The sequence below is a fragment of the Panthera onca genome, chromosome E1 (genome assembly GCF_046562875.1).
Source record: "Panthera onca isolate mPanOnc1 chromosome E1, mPanOnc1 haplotype 2, whole genome shotgun sequence".
In the NCBI taxonomy this organism is placed as follows: Eukaryota; Metazoa; Chordata; class Mammalia; order Carnivora; family Felidae; genus Panthera; species Panthera onca.
In genome coordinates, this window is record NC_138352.1 from 22,647,861 (window position 1) to 22,671,348 (window position 23,488).

The following is a 23,488-nucleotide window of genomic DNA, read 5'->3' on the forward strand; positions in this document are numbered from 1 at the left end:
TCATTTCTTGTCTGTACTTTTCTCTGAGTTTTTATTCCGAATATGTGCTGCATTTTCATAGGTGTTTCTTTACTTTCTGCTCAAATGATTACACGTCTATCTTTGATGTATTTTGTTCATTGGATTCCTACTATTAAAACTCTCCTGCATTCCTTGATAACCCTAGTTGATTATGATGGATGACCTTTTAATATATGATTCAGTTCAATTGGCTGCTCCTTTATTTGGTGTCTTGAGATCTGTGTTCATAATGGGTTTGGTTTATAGTTCTTTTTTTGTAGGGGCTATCTTTGTGAGCATTTCATATCAAGATGACCCTTACTTGCAGTGAACATTTAAATTTTTATTATTTATTTATTTTTTTACTATTCAGGAACAGTTTATATGCAGGGGGATTATCTGGTCCTTGAAAGTTTCAACCGACTTGATAATAAAACTGTCTGGGTGAACATCTCTTCAGGAGGTGATGCATTAGTAACTTCCTCAGTTGCTTTGATGGGTTTATTTTCCACGTCAGGTTTTGTATGTCTTGAGGCAGTTTTTCAGTGGTTCCTCCAAGACCCGGATTTGGTTTGGATCTGAGTCCATCCTTGATGGAAGATTCCATCACCTGATCAGACAAGGTCTTTAGCTGAATTCTGCTTCTAGAATCATAATATTTGCCTTGAGTCCCAGAGGGCGGGGAGTTCACTCAGTAGTCTATTGGTACTTTTGCTCCTTCATACATGTTTTCATGTGTGCTAGGATTTGAGTTGAGACTTTTGCTTTCACTGTAACATATATCAGGAAATGGGGGTGGGAGGCAGACCTGGAGCCTCACAGGCTCCTAGCCATTACATCTTGCTGGTATTCACCAAGAAGAACTTGGAAATTGTACAGTAGCCAGATTGGCTCAGGTTGTATGCTCTCAGAATTCCTCTTGCTGTATGTGGATGACATTGGAGGAGGGGTACTTTTTGCCTCAGAAAGGTGTTCCTCACACAACAAAGAGAGCCGCCATTATCACGAGCCTTGAGTACCTGAGTGTATTTGTTTCCTTGGGTTGTCATCCAAAGTACCACAGACTGGGTGGCTTGAACAACAGATATTTATGGTCTCACGGTTCTGGAGACCAGAAGTCAAGGTGTGGGTAGGGTTGGCCTCTTCCAAGGGCTGCAGGGGAGGCTCTGTTCCAGGCCTCTCTCTCAGCTTTTGGTAGATTTGCCAGCAACCTTTGGCTAGGAGCTACATCACTTCATTACTTAGTCTTCACATGACATTCCCCTGTCTCTTCACTTTGTCTTCCTTGTTCTGCATGTCTGCCTGTATCCAAATTTCTCCTTTTATATGGACACCAGTCATATTGGATGAGAGCCCATCCTAATGACTTCATGTGAATTTGATTACCTCTGTAAAGACTCTGTTTCCAAGTAAGGTCACATTCTGAGGTACCCGGGGGTTGAGACTTCAATGTGTTCTTTTTTGGGGTTGAGGGACACAATTCAACCCCTCCTCCAAGTAAGACTACCAATAGAAGGAAGGTCAGAAGGACTTCAATAGAAGGAAGGTCAGAAGGACTTCCTCGCCACCCTTTGGACTGATGGCATTCATTGTGTGTCATGCAGCAAACGTGAATGGGTACATCACCAGCTGTCTGTCCGAATCCACTCCATCAGCCTTCTTAGTAGATAGCTTTTTCAGATTCTACTGACAGACTGTTCCAATCTTCCCATTATTAAGTCTTGGGGGGATAAGGGGGGCTTTGGCAATTCTTTGTTTCTGTGACAGTATTTTTTTTCTGGGACGAGGAGAAAGGAGAGGGGCTATTTCAGGACCTGCTAACTAGAAGCCAAGGATTGTAAGCCAGAAGTTGGTCTGGGTCTAGGCTCCATTTTTCTTTCTTTACTTCTTCCCTGTGTGCAGTACGGCAGATTGCCCTCCCAGACCACACCTGTGACAGCATCCCTGCCTTGGGGGCTGGAGGAGCAAAGAACAAGTCTAGGATGCAGGGCATCCTTTATGCAGACTGCCAAGGGAAGGATTTCTGTGGGGTTAGAGCTTCTCCGCATACCTCTGGTGTCATACCGATGGTCTCTGTGTATCCTCTGCAGGGATTCCTGGCTGTCTTGGTTGCTCACAACTCTATTATCTTCTGCAGGCTCACAGCTTATAAAATAGCTGTTTGCGCCAAAGCTGTAAAATAAAGAATCATATTTGACTCTCAGGTTTTGCCTCCTCTCTCGCTAGCTAAGTGATGTGACATTTCGAATTTGGAATTTTCAAGTTTAGCTTACACTTCTGGCTTTTACTCATTTTATCAAGGTCTTACTGGGATGCTTGTCAGTTTCCAAAGCGCTCTGATATGATCTCATCTTATTCTCGCCATGGGTTGCTTTTCTGCTCATTTTTCATGGCGATAACTCACAGAAGTTAACTGGAGGCACAGGGGCGAGTTGGCCAAAGCCACACAGATAGTGGTAGAGCCAGGACTGTGATTCTCAGCCCGGCTCCTTTCCATGAGGTCATTCTGCTCCCCTGCTACCTCACGGGCAGGCCAAGTCTCGGCTCTCACTCAAGAGCTCAAAATACCACCGCATCCTTCCCGGAGCCCTCTTGGGTTAAACAGATGGGAATAACTGACAGCTTTCTTCTGGCTCCCATGGCCTGCTTTCTCTAGTCTCAGAATAGTTTTTACATGAACAAATTTTTTTTTTAATGTTTATTTATTTTTGAGAGAAAGAGGGAGACAAATCGCGAGAGGCAGAAGGGTAGAGAGAGAAGGAGACACAGAATCTGAAGCAGGCTCCAGCCTCCGAGCTGTCAGCACAGAGCCCAAAGCAGAGCCCGAACCCACGAACTGCGAGATCATGACCTGAGCTGAAGTCAGACGCTTAACAAACTGAGCCACCCAGGTGCCCCAGTTTTTACATTTTTTTTTAAGAAAATGGAGAAGAGGAAGGAGATGTGACAGAGACCCACGTGTGGCCCACACAGTCTTTTTTCTTGACTGCCTGCTGGCTCCTGGTCTAGATGGCTGTGTCTCCTTTGATCCACTTTTAAAATTCACTTACGCTCTATCTGTATTTATGACGTCAGTTTTGGTCGGCGATTTATTTATTTGTTGCTTTTGAACAGTCAAACTCCTGCTCGATGTTCCTGTTATATTTCTCCCCCTTTTCTATCAGGGGCTGAGGAACAGATGCAATGTGGAAGGAACCACTTCTTACAATTCATTTGCAAAGAGCGTGAGGGTCTTGGCATCAAAGATGTTAGTTCATACTATAGACCTCGTGGACAGTACATCCAGTAAGTACTCTTAAAGTTCAAGAGGGGGGAATTCTCGAGGATGGGATAGTGAGCCCATGGGGATGTGTTGCAGTTTGCTGCTGTCCCCAGCCTCAATTAACTGAGGAAGTTTTGGGGTAGGAAATGGAAACTTTGCTGAGTTTCAAAAAAGGGGTTAAGGACTGAATAATAAACAAATCGGAATGGAGATTGTACTTCAAGCAGGTAGACCGATAATAATAAGAAATAGCCTGGTGTGAGTCTTCTTCATAGCATTTATTATCAGTGAAATGAGTGAGCAGTTGATAATCTTGATTTTTCAATTTTTAAATAATTTTTAAGGACTCCTGGGTGGCTCAGTCGGTTGAGCATCCAACTCTCAATTTTGGCTCAGGTCATGATCTCATGGTTTGTGGGATTGAGCCCCACGTTGGGCTCTGCGCACTGAGAGTGCAGAGCCTGCTTGGGAATCTCTCTCTCCCTCTCTCTCTGCCCCTACCCCAATTGTGCGTGTGCTCTCTCTATCTCTCTCTCAAAATAAATAAATAAACTTAAAAATAAGTAAATAAATTTTAAATAATTTTTAGAGGAGTTTCAGGTTCACAGCAAAACTGAGCAGAAAGTCCAGAGATTTCTCATATACCCTCAAGGCCCCACACATGTGTCCCCTCCCGTTACCAACATCATGCCCCATCAGATGGGTATATTTCTTCCACCCGCTGAACTACATTGACACATCACCATCCGGAGTCCATAGTTTATATCAGGGTTCACTCTTGGCCTTGTACATTCTGCGGGTTTAGACAAACGTTTCCACCATTATAGTATCATACAAGGTGTGTTTAATATTTGATCCAGCAAGAAACAGTAAGCCCCTGAGGATAGGGGCTTCCCCACCGAGTACAGGGACTGTGACTTGTTCTCGGCACATCCCCACTGCTTAGCACAGTGCCCGCAATGGAACAGGGGCTTGAGCACTATTTGTTGAAAAGAATGGTGGTCTGTAAGACTATGAAAGCTGATTAGGATATGAGAGTGGGTGGTCTTCGGTGCCAAGCTAAGTGCCTGGACATTTATCCCATCTATAGTTCAAGGATCCACAGACCATAGCCTGCAGGCCAAAGCCACATATTGTCTCTAGCTGCAGAGTAGGGCAGCAATTAGAGATGGTGAAGTCCATCCCCTGTATGATTTGCCCATGATGGTGGTGGAGAAAGGCATGGGGAAACCTACTGCTTCTGTAAAGGCGGTACTACGTTTCCAGGAGCTGGGAGGTCTGGCACAACGAATCCATCAAAGCCCCAAGTCCAAGTGCCCTCCCCCACCCCCTAGCCCAGGGACTCCCCTGGGCACCCCCATCTTGGCCAAGAATTCTCATGGTCACAGTCAGAGAAGCATTCCATTCTCAGGAAAACATCCCGAGCTTTGGGCGCCTGGATGGCTCAGTCGGTTAAGCCTCTGACTCTTGGTTTTGGCTCAGGTTATGATCTCACAGTTTGTGAGTTTGAGTCCTTCATCGGGCTCTGTGCTGACAGTGAGGAACCTGCTTGGGATGCTCTCTCTCTCTTTCTCTCTGCCCCTCCTCTGCTTGTGTTCTGTCTCTCTTTCTCTCAAAATAAATCAATAAACATTAAAAAAGACAACAACATTGTGAGCTTTGCTTACGTCTACACAACTCCCTCTCATCTTGTGCCTTGGCTACGTTTACAATTTTCGGAGAGGTGCCTAGCAAATGGCTTCCTCGGGGATTCCCCAGGCTTCTTTATTGCTCATAATTCTCTTATCTGAAGGTTAACAGTTTATAAAATAGATACTTTGGCCAAGGTTGCACAACAAAGAATTACATTTGCTTCTCGGTCTTGTTTCCTTCTCCTCTTGGTGGTTGAGGAGTATGGCGTTTGGGATTTTGAATCTTGTGGTTAGGTACATTTTTGGCTTTTCCCAATTTAATCAGCGAATGATCATGCAGGCAGCTTCTCAGGGACTTTGCTGGTTATTCGTTAACGCACTGTTTAAACTCTGAGAATTTTAGGCCATAAGGTTCAAAAGATGCTCCAAAGAGTAGAGTTTCCAGAGAAAGTAGGTTAGATCCAGAGAAAGTGATCTTTACAGGCTGGTGTGTGATGTTTTGTATGACTCTCCCTGCTCAGCTGTGCCTGATACTCTAGAAATATTCCTTATTTATGTTCTTCTTACTTTATTTTCATTATATGGTGTTCTTCTTTAGACATATTAATAACTCTTGGGACTCCAATATTGCCCAGTTTTAACTTTGTTAAGTGTTTATGTTCCAGTGTAATTTAAGATGATTTCAGGGCCTTCGGTGAACAATAGGGTCATAAGATTTGGGGTAAAAGGCACAAGTGTGTGAATTACTCAATAGACCAAGTGTTTGAGCCTGCAATTTCATGGGGCAACATCTATGATCTCACGAAGGTGTATAAACCACATGAAAGCTTGCTCTTTGTACTGATAATACATAAAATTTTTACAGCTAGAGCCTTGTTTTCCCTCATTTTGCCCACCCCACTTCACTAGGTCTCTACAGATTATGTAAGAATCTTCCCCAAATATGGGCCTTCTAAAAGTGGAATATTTACTTCGCAGGACTTCTTCATTTGCTTGAGGATTCTGATTTGAGTGGAGATGGGTAAATGGGTATTTTAGCTGGCTGGGAACTAGGATGTAGACATCCCTGGGGAGGGAAGTCATCTCCTTTTATTCGTCTTCCAGGCTCCCCATCATCCTTCTGATCCCAACCAAGCTGGGAGTGGGGTCACCTTGACTCATCTGCAGAAGGCTTGGGGATTCTCTCTGGGAATTTAGAAAGACACTAATCCCACTGAAAGACATTTGGCAGACTGAAGAGGGCCCAGAACAAGCCAAAACTGCAGGGGGGAAAACAATCCACCTGAGCCTCTGAAAGGGAACTAACCCTAAGGCAATGGGGGTCTAAGTGGAGACTTAGCAGCAAGAGGATATTGCCAGTTCTGGAAAAATCTACAACTGAGGCTACATACTCCCCTCCTTGGCCATCCTGATACTAGCAAAGTGAAATCAATTACAAAGTATAGTTAGGTTATTTTATTTATGGGTTTTTTTTTTTGTTTGTGTTTGTTTTTGTTTTTGTTTTGCACCTGTGACTAGTACTGTGCGTGCTTTGACCAGGCCATACTTTTCTTTTAATGTAATATCCTGTATCATTCTATTTTATGTTAAAGATGGAAAATGAAGGTGTGTTATTGGGATTTAGAAAAACACATCTCTATTGGGTCTTTGTCCCAATCCCTGCCACAGAGCTCCTAAAATCCTTGGAATTTCCCAAGTGATGAATGATAAAGGTGTCTTTTGTTATGTTAATGAGATGACTTTTGGACAGTCCCCAGGTCACCTAAGGATGGGGGCTGGTTGTCAGGGGAACCAGTGTTGAGAAAGTCAGAACTTTCAACCCCTGGCCAATGATTTAATCAGTCATGCCCATGTAATGAAGTCTCTTGAATAAACCCAAAAGGATGGGGGATGGAAAATTTCCAGGCTGGTGAACACATGGAGATCTGGGGACACTGGCACAGTCAAGAGAGAGCATGGAAGTTCCTCACCTTTTCCCTATACCTTTCCCCTGCCTCTCTTCCATCTGGGTATTCCTTTCATCATAAACTGGTGATCTAGTGAGTTAATGGGTTTCCTGGGTTCTGTGAGCCATTCTAGCACATCAATCGAATCCAAGAAGGAAGCTGTGAGCTGTGGGAACCTCCAATTTAAGCCAATCAGGCAATATTCGGGGAGGCTGCCTCACCACAAAGATGGGGTTCCCTGCCAGCCACACAGCTGCGGGACACAAGCACTGTGATTTAGGCAAGTAAATAACATGAGACCTCAGTTCTCACAAATTGATGAGGTCGGGGATGTTTCAGAGGCACAAGGGTTTTGAGTCAGGAAACAGGGGAACAAATGAGCAGGCAGAGTAAAGGTGTAAAGGCACTGCAGGGTGAAGGAAGATGAGTCAGGATAGGGGTGGGGCTCTGAACCAGGCCCGTAGGGGCAAGAGGGGACGGCTAAGGGTAAAACAGAGTGTAAGCCCAGCCAAGGGGGTGTTCCAAAGGGCACTGACATGACAATATGGATAGAACTCATAATCCTATAAAGTGAATAAACAAGCATTAAGTGAAGTATCTTCTTTTTCAAGCAACTGGCACGTTTTGCATCTCTGGGACACAGTAGAGCACTGATGTTTGAAAACAGTGACACGTCCATAAAATAAAGTCCTATTAGCATGGCCCATTATCTATGTGACTTTCTCGCTGCATCTTTAACATAAAATAGAATGACGTAGGTTGATTGCCTGAAAATAAAAAGCTGGGTCAGAGTGTACAGGACTCTGTTCAGATGTATGACAAAAACAATCTAAATTTCATTATACTTTGTAACGGATCTCATTTTTCTGGTCCCTTTTCTTCTTCAGTGGCTGGAAAAGAATTTTTTTTTTTTTGCTTTTACTTTTTTGCACCCTCTTGCCTTTGTTAGCCTCTCACAACGAAGTAATCTATATTAACAAATTAATGCATACATGTCATATTTTCTCTGTACACATATAATTCAAAACAGATTATACACACACACACACACACACACACACACACAAATAAACACATACGTATATTAGGGGGTTGGATTTTAAAAAATTGGTGGGGTGCCTGGGTGGTTCAGTCGGTTGAGCATCTGACTCCAGCTCAGGTCATGATCTCACAGTTTGTGGGTTTGAGCCCCACGTCAGGCTCTGTGCTGACAGCTCGGAGCCTGGAGCCTGCTTCAGATTCTGTGTCTCCCTCTCTCTCTCTCTGTCCCTTCCCCACTCTCACTTTGTCTCACTCTGTCTCTCAAAAATAAATACATGTAACTAAATAAATAAATAAAATAAAAAATTGGTATACCAGTATACACACTTTTCTGCATCTTGATTTTCTTTCTTTAAATAATATATTTTTAAATTTTATTTATTTTTGAGACAGAGAGAGACAGAGCATGAACGGGGGAGGGGCAGAGAGAGAGGGAGACACAGAATCGGAAACAGGCTCCAGGCTCTGAGCTGTCAGCACAGAGGCAATGTGGGGCTCAAACTCATGAACCACGAGATCATGACTGAGCCAAAGTCAGAGGCTTAACCGGCTGAGCCACCCAGGAGCCCCAGGTGTCTTGATTTTCTTTCACTCAGTTATGCCTTATGGAAGTCCCTCCAAGTCAAAGGGATCACTCTAGTTTCTTATTTTCATTGGTTGTGTATTTTTATCTACTGTGTAGATGTAATATGGTATATACATTCTTCTATTGAGCTGTATTCACTTTGTTTCTAGTGTTTTCCCTCGAACATGGTTACAGTAAACATACTGTGTACATCATCTTATGCACTAATGAATCACAGTCATTTCATGCTTGGGGTGGGGGAAGGGGTCGGGACAGATATGGATTCTGACGAAACTCTATGAATATCACTTAATTTGGTTGAATGAAGCTGATAGTAAACTGATAAAAATAACCCAGAATTTAAGGTTTCCCAATTCCTTTTTTAAATTAAATTAAATTAAATTTTTTTATTTTTTTAACATTTATTTATTTTTGAGACAGAGAGAGACAGAGCATGAACAGGGGAGGGTCAGAGAGAGGGAGACACAGAATCCGAAACAGGCTCCAGGCTCTGAGCTGTCAGCACAGAGCCCGATGCGGGGCTCGAACTCATGGACCGCGAGATCGTGACCTGAGCCAAAGTCGGACACTTAACCAACCGAGCCACCCAGGTGCCCCATCCCAATTCCATTTTTTTAAAAAATTAAAGTTTATTTATTTATTTTGAGAGAGAGAGAGAGAACGCAAGCAGGTGAGGGGCAGAGAGAAGGAGAGACAGAATCCCAAGCAGGCTCTGTGCCATCAGCACAGAGCCCAAGGCAGAGCTCGAACCCACGAACTGTGATATCATGACCTGAGCCAAGATCAAGGGTTGGACACTTAACTGACTGAGCCACTCAGATGCCCCAAGGGTTCCCCATTCCTGTGTCAATCCATTTCCACTGGCTGAGTGATACTCATGATCAAGAAACTGCTATTTCCTTTCTTCCTTTATTCTTTCACCAATCTATCCATCCACTCACCCGTTTATCCCTCCATCCCTCTGCCATCCAAGCATTAGCTGTGAACATGTACTATGCACCCAACACCATTTTAGGAACAATAGACAATACAAAACATATATACGTGAAGGGGCTATACTACAGGGTAGGGTATATAATATGTGTAGGAATAGTCACTCAATAGTAGTGGCTGGGAAAAGACAGTACTGAGGGGCAGGACCCTAACCAGGGTGCTTGCTCTGTTCTTGCTTGCTTCCTGCTCATTCTGGAACTGCAAGATCCATCCATCTCTCCAGACCCCAGTTTTCTCATCTGCAAAATGGCAGGGTGGATGTGGGTTATAACTAAAACATCAGAGACCCGGAGGCCGACTCCAGCCCATAGCCATCTTGTCTGTTTCTTCCCAGTAAAACAAAAAACAAAACAAAACAAAACAAAAAACAGAAAAACAAAAAACTCAGCATTTAAAATCCAGCACATTTCCCCTAAAAATACAAAATGTTGGCTTCTCTCCAAAAACAATGGGAAAGTCTGTTAATGCACCATCGACATGCAAGTCCCACCAAGCAAAACCTGGCTAATGAGGGATGGCGGTTGCCCACTTCAGACAAGAAACTCACTATGGTTCAGCCCAGTCTCCACCATTCCCTAATGTCACCCTCCCAGCCGAGCTGTCCGTGCCCAATTATATATTATGCCAGCGTGGTTGATTTCCTTTTTTCTTTCGGTGCAGAAATACACTGCTTGCATCTGTGTTAAAACTGGGAATGCCTAAGGTGGCCTGAGAGGGCTGCATGTTTCTAGAAAACGGCAGGGGTTATACAGAGCCTGAGAGTCCTTGGTGTTTCCTACACAAACAGAAGCTCTCTGCTGAGAAGCGTACCTGGGCCCCATACTTCCAGGCTGCTGTGGTGTAGCAGTCCAGCCCCCCCTCCCCACTTATGTGACCCTTGTCATTGCCAGTTAGGCACAGCAACACCAAGTTGCACCAGAGGAGAACAAGGTAGGAGCCAGCTCTAAGGAAGGGGGAGGGGGGCAACGCAGAGAGAGAGTAGGCACTGCTATTCAGAGAAACTTCTGTGCTCCTGCAAAGTCAGTGTTTTGGAGGGCTCGTGGTCTCTGATTTCTATATGGTTTTTGGCACAACGTTTTAATCAAAAGAAGAAAAGGAAACAGTGCAAAGCCTTCAAACCCCAAACACAATGAGCTGGCAAGGACGCTGTTAAGTCATTCCTATAATATGCCAGGCTCAGAATAACAACATCTGTTCCTCGGGGCAGTTAGCAGAGGATTAAAAACAAGAAAGAAACCTCAGATTTTAATGCGAATTGATTTACTCACTGTCCACTCGGCTTGGTCGTTACCATCAGCATGGCTGTGCCCAATTGCAGGCTTGCACAGGGCTGGGCACCGTGGTGGGTGAGTTGGAGAGAAATGCCCCCCCCCCCACCCCAGCCTCCATGATTTATAATCCCTGCACAGAAACACTCTAGTGCGTTAAAGAGTGCCATGGGCTTTCTTGGCAGGAAGTCATTGAACCCTGAAAGATACCCTCTGAACACCTTATGGTCTCACTGAGTTTTCTCTGGGCATCAGCACAGCAGACAGGTCTAAAGGTACGTCCTTTCCTGATGCTCCTTCGCTGGACTTCTAAGTCCATGGAGAGAGGGAGCCTCAACTGAGTATTAATCATAAACACCTAATTTCCCTCAACCCCTAGGGCAGGCTCTTTTTGTTCCTAAGAAATGTAGGCTTGCAGAAATGGCACATAAGTATGAGATCTTTCCACGACCAGGTCCCCAACCCACCCTCTCCAGCCCCATAGCTTACACTTTCTAGATTTGAACCCAGGGCGTGTCAGTTTCTGGGCCAGTCTGTATTATGGCCATCATCTTCTTCCCACATCCTGTAGTATGTTTCATTCACGGGCCCTCCCCCCTCACCTGTTGACCCCTGCACATTCTTCAAGGATTACTCAAGGATCATCTCTCCCACGATCCTTGCCCCACTCAGGCTCAGGGGGAGTGTCCGTCCTATGTCCTTCTACTTGCTGGGTGTTTAGACCTGTCAATGCATTTAATACACTGCCGTGTAGGTGGGAAATTCTGGCATCACCTGACTGTGGTAGATGCCACTTACCTTTCGATTGAATGCATGCAATCATTTCTTCTGGATTTCTTCGTTTGTTTTCTTTTCTCGTAGTTGTCCCATGCGGCACATAATGAACAACTAGTCTTCGTCTCTATCCTCAGTGGACAGGGGAGAAAAGTGTGTCCCCCAATCATCACGCCGTGACAGGCATTCAATTGCCAGAGGCAGTTGGAAACAAAACATGTTGAAAATACACTCATTTACCTGGTTGGTCCTGAAGCTTTGCCAGTTTCTTCTGCATCGTTGGTATTTCCCTCCCATTTCTCCAGCTTCCTGTAAAATGGGAGACCTTTAAACTCCCAAAGTCTGCATTTCTTTTTTTTTTTAATCCCTTTAAAATTTTACTTGAGAGAGACAGAGACAGTGCCAAGGGTGGGGGGGGGGAGGGCAGAGAGAGAGGGGAGAGAGAGAATCCCAAGCAGGCTCTATGCCACTAGCATGGAGCCCGAGGCAGGGCTCAAGCCCATGAAACCCTGAGATCCTGACCTGAGCCAGAACCAAGAGTCAAACGCTTAACTGAGCCATCCAGGTTCCCTCCAAAGTCTGCATTTCTGAATCACCCTTTCAATTGCCCTCAACCTCTCATACCTGAGATACTGGAGATTTCTGCACATTTTTCTACTTAGGGTGGAAAAATGCGTTTCCTCTGTAGATGAGGTGGTCAAGGATCTAAATCCAAGCTGCTCGGTTTTAGACGCAAAAATGCCTTTCTTGCCTTGAATCGTGTCAAGCATGCCTAGATTTGAATCATGGCTCTAGTTCCAGTTGATTAGGTGACCTTGGGGGTTGTTACTTACTCTCCATGCCTCAGTTTCCTCAGTTGTAAAACGGAGATAAACCCACACAGTTCACAGTTCAGGGTTGTTGCAGTTATTAAATAAGATACAGTAGATGGGTTGCGTAATACTTACCATGTGGGGAGCATTTAATGGATGATAGCTTTTTAATGACTATTTTGTCCTTTCATCCAGCCATTCCGTCTAAGCAGTGGCTTTATTATTAGTATTATTGGACTAAAATACTTTTGCATGAGTATTGTGACATGTCAGAGCAAATTATTGCTATTCAACCGCCCTCAGGGTGGCTAATCAGCTGGTGAAGGCTTTGAGTCAGAATCAATAGTAGGTTTGTCTAGATGACACAAAGCATCGTTGGATGTCATTTTATTATTTTTTATTTTTATTTATTTATTTATTTATTTATTTAAAAATTTTTTTAAATGTTTTCATTTATTTTTGAGACAGAGAGAGACAGAGCATGAGCAGCAGAGGGGCAGAGAGAGAGGGAGACACAGAATCTGAAGCAGGCTCCAGGCTCCGAGCTGTCAGCACAGAACCCGACACAGGGCTCGAACCCATGAACTGTGAGATCATGACCTGAGCTGAAGTCGGACGCTTAACTGACTGAGCCACCCAGGCGCCCCCTTTTTTTATTACTTAAAAAAATTGTTTTTAATGTTTATTTATTTTCGAAGGAGAGAGAGACAGAGTGTGATCAGGGGAGGGACAGAGAGAGAGGGAGACACAGAATCCAAAGCAGGCTCCAGGCTCTGAGCTGTCAGCACAAAGCCCGACGCGGGGCTTGAACCCACGAACTGTGAGATCATGACCTGAGCTGAAGTCGGACGCTTAACCGACTGAGCCACCCAGGCGCCCCAAAACTTTATTTATTTTGAGAGAGACAGAGACAGCACAAATGGGGGGAGGGGCAGAGAGAGAGAGGGGGGGAGAGAGAGAATCCCAAGCAGGGGCCTGCACTGTCAGCACAGAGCCTGATGCAGGGCTCGAACTCACAAACCGTGAGATCATGACCTGAGCGGAGATCCAGAGTCAGGTGCTTAACGGACTGAGCCACCCAGGCGCCCCCGGACATCGTTTCAGATTGCTGAAGTTAGTAGCACTTCAGTTCTATGATTAATGAGAAGGGGTGTAACAGTCTGCGAACCTTGCACAAGCGAGGTGGAAGGAAGGAACCAACCAGCCGTGAAGTTTGTGTTGACTGGGTGGCACTTAAAGCCTGTACTCACCAGCCCCGCCTCTCCACTTCAGAGTGGGGCTTCCTGCTTCCTCTGTCTGCAGGACCTGTCGGGAGCATGCTTCTGGAATTCTCCGACTCAGAACTGGTAGGGAGGTGGTAAGGAATGGGAAATTCATCGCACCTGTCCTCACCCACCAGACCTGATAACAGGGATCCAACTTCGCCTGGATGCCGGACCAGCTTAGGATGGTCTTGTCTACCAGTATCTCCCATGCCTTGCCCACGTGTGCGTTGTCCAAAGCTCTTCCCTGTTGACACAACCCTCCTCCTTCCTACCGACCTCCCCTACCCCAAGCAAGGCTTCCTGAAGCCACCTGGCCTGGAAACCAATATTGCAAACATTGACGGTGTCTGGTCCTCATTTTTGTAACAGTGCGGTTTCCCTTGGTGGCTGACCACTGCGGGGCAGGGGGAGGGGGGGCAGTGTGGGAGAAAGGGAGGCACAAAGATGGATAGTTCAGGATATTCTCTTCCTAAGCACATCGGCTCACGGAATCCTCCTAACCACACAACAGGGGCGGGGCACCATTCAGTATCATCCACATTTCAGAGCTGGGGACCCTGCGGTCCAGAGAAGCCGATGTCCTGCCAGAGATCACAGCACCAACAACGACTTGTACTCCAAATGTCCCCAGTACGGATTGCACGGTAGCCACCCAGCCCTCTGGGGACTGCAGGGCAAGTGTGGCCCTCCGTCTGCTCTCTGAACTGCATACTCCCCCAGTCTACCTCTCGGAAGCAATGATACAGAGAAGGACGCGTTGCGGAATAAATATTTTCATCAGGGGCTAGGATCTCTGACATCCCAGGGCACGTGTGTGCCATAAAGAATGGGAAAGTATCCATATTAAACATAGAAACACCTGATGCAGTAAGTCACTTGAAAGGTCAAGGTATCCAGCCTTCGGCCAGTTCATTTCAAGTGGACCCTGGCAAGCTAGGGGCAGTAAGGCTCCAGGAGGCGAATTTTCTCTCGGACGCTCTTTATGTCCTGCCTGCTCCTCCAATTTCTACTGCTAACTCTCCATGTCCAGACATTCCTTTTCTCTCTCTCTCTCCTTATGTTTCCAAAGCCTGGGACTGATGGAGCATCGTTGCCTTTGGGAGCTGACGAGTTGGGAATTTTGTTTTCCAAGGGTCTAGTATTTTTTCATCTTCATCACAGATTCTTCCAGGGCTCTTAATACCATGTTTTAAAATAGCCTCCAGGATTCCTGGGGGTTATTAACTTACAGTGTGACGGTTCATTTACCCTGCAACCCCCATGCCTACATTTTTTTTTTTGTCAAAGTTCTATTTTCAAACATTAAATAACTATGTGATGAGCATCTTTCCTATAGTATCCTTTTCCACAGGGAGGCTGTAGACATGTTTGTCTTTTGGGCAAGTCGGGGGTGGGGTAACTGCGTTTAAAATGAGAAAATGAGTTTGATGCCTTTTTTCTTTTTTGTGACACAAAAATAAATAACAAAAGTTACCATTTTTACCACTTTTAAGGGTATAGTTCAGTGGCATTAAATTCACTTACACTGCTGTGCGACCATCACGACACTTTCTCCAGTGTTTCAAAATGGCCTGGCCCCTCTGGACAGTTACGTGGTGAAATTAGTGAAAATGTTTGTATTTGTGAGCTCAGGGTGCCTTAACACAATACCACAGACAGGGTGGATTCAACAACAGAAATCTGTTTCTCATACTTCTGGAGCCTGAGAAGAGGAAGGTGCTGGCAAGGTAGGTTTCGTTCTGAAAATTCTCTTGGCCGGTAGGCACCTGCCTTCTTCCTATGTGATCACGTGACCTCTTGTCACATGACCTTTTGTCTTGTGTCCTTTTGTGGGGGAAACAGGGAGCATTTTTTTAACGTTTATTCATTTTTCAGAGAGAGAGAGAGAGAGAGAGAGAGAGAGAGAGAGAGAGTGGGGGAGGGGCAGAGAGAGAGGGAGACACAGAATCCGAAGCAGGCTCCAGGCTCCGAGCTGTCAGCACAGAGCCTGATGTGGGGCTCGAACTCACAGACCACAAGATCATGACCTGAGCCCAAGTGGGATGCTTAACTGACTGAGCCACCCAGGTCTCCCTGGGGTCTCTTCTTATAAGGACACTACTCCTGTTGTGCGGGCCCCACCCTCATGACCTCATCTAACCCTAACTACCTCCCCCAAAGCCCCATCTCCTGATACGATGACATTGGGGTATGGTTTCGCCGTGTGAATTTTGGGGGAGACACATTCAGTCCATAAGAGCGATTTATCTGATGATTATTAAGGACTCACTAGAAATAGACAGAGTCCTAATGACGTTGCTAAAAACTTATTAGAGAGCTAGGGAAGGGGCTGGTCTACGGGGAAGAAGGTAATCCAGCAGGTTTTGGAAATAGTGGAGGAGCCCAGGTGGCTCCCAAGTCTACTCTGGTCATTTTGAGACACAGGGGAAAAATAAAGAGCCCGGGACGCTGAGCTCTACTGGAGCCCCATGGTGACAATGAAGTGGCCTTGTGTGGGCTATGACTGCACTTCGTCACATGGATCCTGAAAATACATTGACCTAAGGAAGATCAGAGAATCAACCCAAACACGTGGCTAGGAGTTGAACGGGAATTTTGCAAGCACGAATTTAAGAAGAAACACAGAACGCTTTCTATACTTGTAGACTTACGTTCCCTCTTCTTTATAGTTTTAAAACTTGCTATTATTTAGTATAATAGTACACTCGGATGTAACACTAGTTGGGGCATATACACCCAGCCATTTCTATTTGTTTATGTGTTTGGTAATAAGTCTCATGCATTATTTTATATTTAATACATATCATGGAAAATAATTCCAAAGGTATAAAAGGATATGTAGCAGAATATGTCTCCTTCCCACCCTGATTTCCCAGACACCCAGAGACTAGCTTCTGTGTGTTTGTGTGTCCTGTGTGTGTGTGTGTGTGTGTGTGTGTATGGAGAATTTTGTGTGTGTGTGTTGTGTTTTTTTTTTTTTTTTTTTTTTTTACAAAAACAGCAATTATTAGGCATATGCTTTTACATCTTGTTTGTTTTCCTTGCTCTATCTTTTATATCAATACATACAGTGCTGCCTCACTTTCACTTTTTTAAATGTTTTTTATTCATTTTTGAGAGAGAGACAGAGAGACAGAGTGCAAGCAGGGCAGAAGCAGAAAGAGAGGGAAACACAGAATCCAAAGCAGGCTCCAGGCTCTGAGCTATCAGCACAGAGTCCGACGCGGGGCTCAAACTCATGGACTGTGAGATCATGACCTGAGCTGAAGTTGGCTGCTTAACTGACTGAGACACCCAGGTGCCCCAACTTTCTAAAATAACATTATAGTATACCAAGGTATGTATGAACCAGAATTTATTTTATTGGTCTCTTATTTTTTAAAATTTTTTTAACACATTCATTTTTGAGAGAGAGAGTGAGAGAGAAAGTGTGAGCAGGGGAGGGGAAGAGAGAGAGGGAGACACAGGCAGGCTCCAAGGCAGGCTCCAGGCTCTGAGCTGTCAGCACAGAGCCTGACGCAGGGCTTGAACCCGCGGACTGTGAGATCATGACCTGAGCTGAAGTTGGCCGCTTAACCAACTGAGCCACCCAGGCGCCCCTTGGTCTTTTTAATTTTTTTATGGTTTTCCTTTACCCAGAGTTATTTCCTTCCTTCAAGACAAAATTACTTCCTTCCTTGAGTAGAGGAAGGATTTTTTTCCCTGCTTTATCTTCGGCAATAAGAACAGGACTGACACATAGTAGGCTGTTAACAAACATTCATTGAATGGAATGTCGATGTGAATTGACTGCATCATTTCATACGTCATTTCATATATAAGCGAGTTGGATTGCTGGGACACGGGGTACGTGTCGTTGTAATCTTGCTAGATCGTATGTCTTCTGAGTTTGTTTATGGTATTTTTCCATTCAGATTTTCTTTTGTTTTTTAATTCTTTAATGTTTATTCATTTTTGAGAGAGAGCGAGAGAGCGAGCACGAGTGGGGGAGGGACAGAGAGCGAGAGAAGAAGACACAGAATTTGAAGCAGGCTCCAGGCTCTGAGCTGTGAGCACAGCGCCTGATGTGGGGTTTGAACTCATGAACCACGAGATCATGACCTGAGCCGAAGCCAGACGCTCAACCGACTGAGCCACCCAGGCGCCCCACTGTTTTCACTGCTGTTAACATCTGTGATCTGCACTTCCACTTTTGGTGACTCCTAGACCCGAGGGTCAGGTGATAGGACGTATTCTCTAATGAAAAAGTTGCTGCAGATACCACACATCCCATATGAGTTTTCTGTGCTGTGTGATAAATCGCCACAAACTTAGTGACCTAAAGCAACAGGTACTGTTACATCACAGCCTTTGTGGCTCAGGAGTTCAGACCTTGATCCCTGTTGAGGTCTGACAAGGCCACAGTCACCGTGTCAGCTGGCAGAGAGCTCACCTTCTAGACACTTTACAACTTTGCTTTTGCTTCTTCAAGGTCAGCCAGGGACTTCTTTCTGCCCTTGGGATGGGGCAGCTACCCTTTTAAGGATTTTTCACCTTCCTAGAGGCACCTGGGTGGCTCAGTCAAGCGTTCGACTCTTGATTTCGGCTCAGGTAGTGATCTCACAGTTTCCTGCGGTCTGGCTTTGTGCTGCTGGTGTGGACCCTACTTAGGATTCATTCTCTCTCTCTCTCTCTCTCTCTCTCTCTCTGCCCCTCCCCTTGCTTGTGCTCAATCTATCTCTCTCAAAATAAAGAAAGCAACTTAAAAAAAAATGTTCACCTTACTAAGTCAGAGCCACCCAAGATAATGTCGCTTTGGACTAAATCAAAACCAACTAACCTGGGACTTTAATTATACCTGCAACCCCCTTCATCTTTTTTCATAAAACGTAACCTAACCAAACCTCAGCGTGAGAGTGGCTTCCCATCCCCTTGTGGTGTTGTGTTGGTTGGAGTCTACTCGGGTTCCACCAGTACTCGAGGGGAGGGAGTTATACAAAGGCAGGACTCATGGGGAGTCCCCTTCTGCTGTGTCCGGTACGTAGCCCCTCTGCCTCCCTCTGTGTTTACTTGGGGGACAGGTGTGCATATCGGGAGCTTTCCAGCTGGGACGCCGGCCACAGCTTTCCCCTTCTCTGCCTAAAGGAACTTCTCCTTTAGCGGCCCAGGGCATGCAGGACAGCTGGCAATGCCAGAGAGAATATTCTCTGGAGCTGCCTGCAAGTGATGAGGGACAGGAGTCAGTGATAAACACCCAGCTCATCTTCCCTGGATGGGAAACTTCGGAGGTACATTCTTCATGATTTCCTAGAGGGTCCTCAGCAAATCTGAGATCTCCTATTTCCCTCATTTCACATGCTAATTTTGTCTCTCTTTCCCCTCTTCCTTCCTTTTGTCCTGTCTCCCAAATAAGCTATGTGCCTCAGTCTTCCTCTCAGATTCTGCTTTTGGGGAAACCCCGACAAAAACACGTGGCTTGGTAGTATTTTTTTTTTTTTTTAAATTTTTTTTTTTCAACGTTTTTTATTTATTTTTGGGACAGAGAGAGACAGAGCATGAACGGGGGAGGGGCAGAGAGAGAGGGAGACACAGAATCGGAAACAGGCTCCAGGCTCCGAGCCATCAGCCCAGAGCCCGACGCGGGGCTCGAACTCACGGACCGCGAGATCGTGACCTGGCTGAAGTCGGACGCTTAACCGACTGCGCCACCCAGGCGCCCCGTGGCTTGGTAGTATTTTAATTGTGCTAACTTTCCTCTCATTGCACTGAAGTCTGAGGGCCTAAGTACTTCTTCCATACATTTTGGAATTTGATGAGGATTTCAATGTGGGCTATTTTGTGGTCAGTTTTTGCGAGTCTTTCCAAATATCCATTTCCTGTTTCTACATGATGGAATTGGACATTTGGCAATTAGGTCTGTCTTAGCTTTCTATTGTTACCGTTATGTTATCCATATCCTTAGTAATTTTTTTTTTCTTTTTTTTGTCCACTTCATATGTCCCTAACCGAGGGAGGTAAATTAAAATCTTTTACTGAATGCATTTTTCCTTATTCTGAGAGAATAATGGGGGGCGGGGGAGAGCTTGCTTCTCTTTTAAAATCTTTTGCTTTTTGTTTTGTTTTCTATTCTTGCTTTTTAAGTTTTTTTTTTTTTGCATGGGTTTGTGTGTGTTTTCCTTCTGATCATTCGAATCCATTTCTCTGTTGTTTTTCCATCGCTTGTTTTTAGAACCATACTTTTACATTACATATTTAATTCTTTCTTTAGAGAGTAGCTTTTGGCTCCTGTTGAGGACAGCGATCATTCATTGTCACTCATCCCGTCTTTCTCTCCTGTCCTGCGACGCCCCCCGCCCCAAGCACAGTGGATTATACACAAATTCACCCTTATCTGCAGATTCGCTGTCCGCACTTTCCCTTCCGTGGGTTCGGGTCACTGCCAACCGGAAGCCGCGGATCCTCCTTCTGACGAATCTGCAGACGGTCAATAGGGGCCTAAAGCTCCGTCGGGACGCCTGGTCGTTTACCTGACGTCATCTCAGCCCCGAGAGGAGACGAGGGGATGTCATCCTGCGCCGTCACCAGAGGAAGGTGAGTACAGTCCAATGAGGTGTTTTGAGAGAGAGGCCGCATTCACACAACTTTTTTCTTTCTTTTTTTTTTAACAGCCAATTGTTCTAAGGGTTTTGTTTTTTTAAGCCTATTTATTTATTTGAGAGAGAGGGAGCAGAGTGCACCCGCATGCATGCACATGTGGGAAGGGCAGGGAGGGAGAGAGAGAGAGAGAGAGAGAGAGAGAGAGAGAGAGAGAGAGAGAATCCCAAGCAGGCTCCATGCTGGGAGCCCACTGCTGGGGGGGGGGGGGGGGGGCTCGATCTCAGAAACCGCGAGATCATGACCTGAGCCCAGACCCAGAGTCGGTTGCTTAACAGGACTGAGCCACCCAGGCGCCCCAGCGTTCTATTTCATTACCACTGTTGATAATCTCTTACTGCGCCTGATGTGTAAGTTCAAGTTCATCACAGGTATGTCCCGATGGGAAGACACGTAGTACGTGTTGGGTTCGATGCTCTCCGCGGTTTCCGGCGTCCCCTGGGTGGGGAGGGGACTTGGGGAAAGATTCCCCATGGGTCAGTGGGGACTGCTGTATTATTTTTCTTAGTTCTTCCAGTAGTTAACTATGTAATTTAAATAAGATTTTTATACCTTAAATTTTTTTTGTTGTTGTTTTTAATCTTAATTGCAGTTGGTTCAGGGTCGTATTCGTTTCAGGTGTGCACTACAGTGATGCAACCCTTCCATGCATCAGCTGGTGTTATCTAAACCTCTTATACCTTAATCGTTTCCATCTGCTGTACATGGTGGAGCTCCTTGTTGGCTCCTTTACCCCGGTGTTTGGCATTTATGAAGCAGATGCTGGTTGGTAACTTGTATTTCTTCTTCTCAGCTAAAATTCACAGTCGTGGCCTTGCCTGGTTCTTTCCTCGATTATAATACCATATCGTGGGGTGGTTGTTGTTGTTGTTTTCATCTAATGATTTATTACACGCTGGTTTCCTAGTTTCTTATTCATTCTTAATTTTCGCTACACAGAAATTTAAATATTTTCGTAACGCAGTCATGTTTATTCATTTCTTCCAAAGTTTCTTCTTTTAATTTTGCGCCCTGTCATCCTGTGCCTTGTGATCAGATGAACACCCCGCTATTTTTTCTGGTTGTTTGAAGGCTTCCATACGACCCTACTGCCTCCAGAAATTATTGAAGGTTATTCTTTGTCTTTAGAACCCTGATTTTTTTTTTTTTTTTTACTGTGTTTTGTTATTTGAAACATGATTCCCTGGTGATAGCTCTGATGGGAGTGTGGGGTGTGATATCCGTGAAATCTGTTTCACATTTTCCAAAATATCTGACTACATTCAGTGTCTGCACTAATAAACAGAACCACGAGGTTAGGACACAACTGTGTGACAAATTCTATAGAACATCAAACTGGCTTCGTCTGGTGAAATTTTAGAATCTCCGGCGAAAGCTTAAAACACAGGTTCTCCTGGACGTTAACCCCAAAATGATTTTCAACGTTTGCTGTGAGAGAGAATAAAATAAACCAGAGTCCGAATTTTAACTCAGCAACGCTTACAGATGGTTTTAAGCTAATTAAATATTTTTCTTGAAAACTGAAGGAAAGCTAAGAAGGTAATTAGTAATTACAGTCATAGATCTTCCTATTATGGCTTTAATCAGCATTTGGTTTTAGTTATAACACATATGAGATAGACTCAAATGAACGAATAGTTTAACCTAAGGAGCGGTGTTCCATTCAGTCCTGCTGCTCATTGTCATAAAATTGCCAGGGGTTAAAACATCTCTCAAAGTTTTCTTGTAAAATTGTTTTAAGGGCTGTGCCCTCAGCCCTTAGGTTGAGGCAGGATATACGTTCTGGCAACAGCATGAAGAGATGTGGACTGAAGTTTGGGGAATGTTTCCTGGATCTGCCTGATGAATAGACAATTATTTTTTGAATGCTTTTTTATTTTATTTTTGAGAGAGAACGAGAGGGGGAGGGGCAGAGAGAGAGGGAGGCACAGAATCCGAAGCAGAATCCAGGCTCCTGAGTTGTGAGCTCAGAGCCCAGTGCGGGGCTCGAACCCACGAACCTTGAGATCATGACCTGAGCTGAAGTGGGATGCTTAACCGACTGAGCCAGCCAGGTGCCCCCGAATAACAAAATAAGACTCTGCAGTTATATCACTTACAATATTGTGTTCAGCTTCACGTAATCTAAAAATCCACTTAATGGTGTTTAAAGCAAACAGATTCATTTTTTCTCACATGTTAAGAAGTTTCAGGCTTTCAGTTTTTCCATGATGTCAGGACTGGCGTTGGCTGCAAATCTCTCGGTCCTTCTCTCGGTGACGGCTGCCCCAGGGTCACGGGATGGCTGGTGTGTGTCTTCAGGCATCTTTTCTATGTTCAAGGCTGGAGGAAAACCCACGAGCCAGGAGCTGTGCTGGCGTGTTCCTCATTTATCAGGACAACCACCTCTTGCCCTAGTGTCACTGGTTGGAACTTGGTCATTCTGCCATCGCATCTGTAAGAGTTCTGGGAAAGCAAGGGGTAGGCGTGTCACATGTGAATCAGACCCGTCGCGATCCACAGCCTAGGTAGCAACACATTGCCTTCCAAAACCAAGCGGGGGTGCTGGTGACGGGTGAGGTGTGAATGGGGTAGGCCACCAACTGTGTCTGCCACAGGTATGAATGGTGGTGGGTTGGCTACAACGTAAACAATGGCAGCCTCTAGAATATTTGAAGAATGTGCTGCTTTGGTCATATGTGCTTTGGCACATTGTTAAAAAATAACAGTAGTGCCTTTATTCCCTACTTTCCAATTGTCCAGTTAGTATTTTGGTCTTGTCTTTCTTATTAAATTGCCTTTTTCCTTACGATAAGGACGATATTTTTTATGCCACCACGTCCTTAGAATTTCACGTATTTTGTGGACACCAAGGACATGCCTATTTAATGATTTACTGGCCGTCAGTTGAGTTCTGCATTTAAATTAAGTCCCTCCAGGGTATAACATAACTGTGCTTGGGATCTTACACTTTCGTGGATACCTATTCATATGGCATGATTGCTAGGGTAATCATCCCAAATTCTAGGATGTGCCAGGATGTTGTTAGTAATAGAGTTTGGCTTAAAAGGGTCTCAGGGGCGCCTGGGTGGCTCATTCAGTTGAGCATCTGACTCTCAATTTGGGCTCAGGTCATGATCCTAGGGTCGTGAGATGGGGTGGAACCTGCTTCAGGTTCTCTCTCTCTCTCCCTGCCCCTCTCCCCTGCTCACGTGCTCTTTCTCTCCCTAAAATTAAAAAAATAATAATAAAATGAGAGGGTCTCTGGATCAATCATAAAACTGCAATTATAGGAAAC

At 45.0% G+C, this 23,488-nt stretch overlaps 1 long non-coding RNA gene across 1 annotated transcript; it reads left to right on the forward strand.

Moving 5' to 3' along the window:
- Nucleotides 1-17,884: 17,884 nt before the first annotated feature.
- Nucleotides 17,885-20,148, forward strand: LOC144614245 (uncharacterized). The gene is made up of 2 exons (XR_013551865.1): nt 17,885-18,049; nt 19,955-20,148. It is a non-coding gene; the product is annotated as an uncharacterized LOC144614245 (long non-coding RNA).
- Nucleotides 20,149-23,488: the final 3,340 nt, after the last annotated feature.